The sequence below is a fragment of the Arachis hypogaea genome, chromosome 9 (assembly GCF_003086295.3).
Source record: "Arachis hypogaea cultivar Tifrunner chromosome 9, arahy.Tifrunner.gnm2.J5K5, whole genome shotgun sequence".
NCBI lineage: Eukaryota > Viridiplantae > Streptophyta > Magnoliopsida > Fabales > Fabaceae > Arachis > Arachis hypogaea.
Window position 1 is genome coordinate 35,247,535 of NC_092044.1, and position 3,955 is coordinate 35,251,489.

Here is a 3,955-nt window from a genome sequence, read left to right on the forward strand (position 1 = left end):
GCTCTCAACGGCTTTGGAAAGTAGACTTCCTGGGCTTTCCATCAATATATAATAGTCCATACTTTTCCCGAGATTTGATAGCCCAAACCGGCGTCCCAAATCAGCTCAAAACTGCCCAGCGTTAAACGCCGGAACTGGCACAAGAATGGGAGTTAAACGCCCAAACTAGCACAAAAGCTGGCGTTTAACTCCAAGAGAAGTCTCTACACGAAAATGCTTCAATGCTCAGCCCAAGCACACACCAAGTGGGCCCGGAAGTGGATTTTTATGTCATTTACTCATCTCTGTAAACCCTAGGCTACTAGTTCTCTACAAATAGGACCTTTTGCTATTGTATTTTCATCTTTGGATCACTTTAGATCCTTTGATCATCTTTAGATCTTTAGATCATTTTAGATCTTTTGATCATCTTTGGACGTCTAGTTCTTAGATCATGGGAGGCTGGCCTCTCGGCCATGCCTAGACCTTGTTCTTATGTATTTTCAACGGTGGAGTTTCTACACACCATAGATTAAGGTGTGGAGCTCTGGTTCTTCTATTCAATTCAGCTTATTCTTGTTCTAAGATATTCATTTGCACCCAAGAACATGATGAATGTGATGATTATGTGACACTCATCATCATTCTCACTTATGAACGAGTGCCTGACAACCACTTCTGTTCTACAAGCAAACAAGGCTTGAATATTTATCTCTTGGATCCCTTGATTGGAATCTTCGTGGTATAAGCTAGAATTGATGGCGGCATTCAAGAGAATCTGGAAGGTCTAAACCTTGTCTGTGGTATTCTGAGTAGGATTCAATGATTGAATGACTGTGACGAGCTTCAAACTCCTGAAGGCTGGGCGTTAGTGACAGACGCAAAAGAATCAATGGATTCTATTCCAACCTGATTGAGAACCGACAGATGATTAGCCGTGCCGTGACAGGGTGCGTTGAACGTTTTCACTGAGAGGATGGGAGGTAGCCACTGACAACAGTGAAACCCTACATACAGCTTGCCATGGAAAGGAGTAAGAAGGATTGGATGAAGACAGTAGGAAAGCAGAGAAACGGAAGGGACAAAGTATCTCCATACGCTTGTCTGAAATTCTTACCAATGAATTACATAAGTATCTCTATCTTTACTTTATGCTTTATTCATATATCATCCATAACCATTTGAATCTGCCTGACTAAGATTTACAAGGTGACCATAGCTTGCTTCATACCAACAATCTTCGTGGGATCGACCCTTACTCGCGTAAGGTTTATTACTTGGACGACCCAGTACACTTGCTGGTTAGTTGTGCGAAGTTGTGATAAATAGTTGAGATAGCAATTGAGCGTACCATGTTGATGGCGCCATGGATGATCACAATTTCATGCACCAAGTTTTTGGCGCCGTTGCCGGGGATTGTTTGAGTTTGGACAACTGACGGTTCATCTTGTTGCTTAGATTAGGTACTTTTCTTCAGAGTTCTTAAGAATGGATTCTAGTGTTTCAAGGTGATGTTCTTATCATCACCAAAGCTGATTGATCTTCATCAATTTAGCTCTTGAATGCAATGTCCTGCTGAAGCTTGGCTAGCCATGTCTAATCCCTTTAGACTGAAGCTTTAGACTAACATTGCATGATTCCTGGAATTCTCATTAAGAATTTTGATATCTTTATATTCTTTTCCACTTAATTTTCGAAAAAAACAAAAAAAATACAAAATCATAAAAACCAAAAATATTTTTTGTTTCTTGTTGAGTCTAGTGCCTCATTTTAAGTTTGGTGTCGATTGCATGTTTCTATTCTTCTTGCATTCATGCATGTGTCTTTATTAATCTTCAAGTTGTTCTTGATGATTTCCTTGTTCTGATCTTTAAATTCTCTTGTCTTGAGTGTTTTGTTGTTTCTCATATGCATTCTCAATTTGTTAGTGTCAGTAGTATACAAACTTCTAAGTTTGGTGTCTTGCATGCATTGTTTATTTGATTTTAGTTGCATTTTGATTATTCCTCATTTTTAAAAATCCAAAAAAAAATTTATTTGTGTCTTTTCAAGTCAATAATACAGAGAATTGAAGATTCAGAACATACAGCAGAGGAATTACACAGAAAAAGCTGGGCGTTAAAAACGCCCAGTGAAGAAGGAAAACGGGCGTTTTGGCTGGGCGTTTAACGCCAGCCAGGGTGCCTGGCTGGGCGTTTAACGCCCAAAAGGGGTGAGTTTTGGGCGTTAAACGCCAGAATGTGCACCATTCTGGGCGTTTAACGCCAGGATGGCACAAGAGGGAAGATTTTTTTTTAATGCAAATTTTTTTCAAGTTTTCAAAATTTTTCAAAATCAAATCTTTTTCAAATCATATCTTTTCAATCATATGTTTTCAAAATCAATTTCTTTCTATTTTCAAAAATACTTGCTAACAATTAATTATTTGATTCAACAATTCAAGTATGTTGCCTTTTCTGTTGAGAAAGGTTTAATGTTTAAATCATATCTTTTCTTGTTAGCCAAGTCATTAATTTTCAAAATCAAATCTTTTTTAAATTGTTTTTCAAATCATATCTTCTCAATCATGTCTTTTTAAAACTATATCTTTTTCAATCATATCTTCTTAAATCACATCTTTTTCAAAATAGTTTTCAATCATATCTTTTTAATTTCTTATTTCAAAATCTTTTTCAAAAAAAAAACACTTGATTTCTTTTCCACTCTTGATTTTCGAAAATCAATTAGTGTTTTTCAAAATGTTTTTAAAATCTTTTTAATTTATTTTTAAAAATTTCTTCCCCTCTTCTCACATCTTTCTATTTATGGACTAACATTCCTCCTTAATGCACAATTCGAACTCCATCTTTCCTTGATAAGTTCGAATTTTCTACCTCTTCCTTCTATTTTTCTTTTCCTCTGACACCTCAAGGAATCTCTATACTGTGACATAGAGGATTCCATATTTTCTTGTTCTTTTCTCTTTCATATGAGCATGAGCAAAGACAAAAGCATTCTTATTGAGGCTGACCCTGAACCTGAAAGGACCTTGAAGCGAAAGCTAAGAGAAGCTAACGCACAATTCTCTGTAGAGGACCTAACAGAAATCTTCAAAGAAGAAGACATGGCAGCCGAAAACAACAACAATGCCAACAATGCAAGGAAGGTGATGGGTGACTTTACTGCACCTACTCCTGACTTCTATGGGAGAAGCATCTCTATCCCTGCCATTGGAGCAAACAACTTTGAGCTTAAGCCTCAATTAGTTTCTCTGATGCAACAGAATTGCAAGTTCCATGGACTTCCATTGGAAGATCCTCATCAGTTTTTAGCTGAATTCTTGCAAATCTGTGACACTGTCAAGACTAATGGGGTTGACCCTGAGGTCTACAGACTTATGCTATTCCCTTTTGCTGTAAGAGACAGAGCTAGGATATGGTTGGACTCACAACCTAAAGAAAGCATGAACTCTTGGAAAAAGCTAGTCAATGCCTTCTTGGCAAAGTTCTTTCCACCTCAAAAATTGAGTAAGCTTAGAGTGGAAGTCCAAACCTTCAGACAGAAGGAAGGTGAATCCCTCTATGAAGCTTGGGAAAGATACAAACAATTGACCAGAAAGTGTCCCTCTGATATGCTTTCTGAATGGAGCATCATAAGTATTTTCTATGATGGTCTGTCTGAACTGTCCAAGATGTCATTGGATAGTTCTGTTGGAGGTTCTCTTCATCTGAAGAAGACGCCTGCAGAAGTTCAAGAACTGATTGAAATGGTTGCAAATAACCAATTCATGTACACTTCTAAAAGGAATCCTATGAACAATGGGACGAATCAGAAGAAAGGAGTTCTTGAGATTGATACTCTGAATGCCATATTGGCTCAGAATAAAATATTGACTCAGCAAGTCAATATCATTTCTCAAAGTCTGTCTGGAATGCAAGCTGCACCAGGCAGTACTAAGGACGCTTCATCTGAAGAAGAAGCTTATGATCCTGAGAAC

The 3,955-nt window shown here is 37.6% G+C and overlaps 1 non-coding gene across 1 annotated transcript; it reads right to left on the minus strand.

The window, feature by feature from the left end:
• Positions 1-3,487: 3,487 nt before the first annotated feature.
• On the minus strand, positions 3,488-3,595 carry LOC112714048 (small nucleolar RNA R71). Its single transcript, XR_003159004.1, has one exon. It is a non-coding gene; the product is annotated as a small nucleolar RNA R71 (small nucleolar RNA).
• Positions 3,596-3,955: the final 360 nt, after the last annotated feature.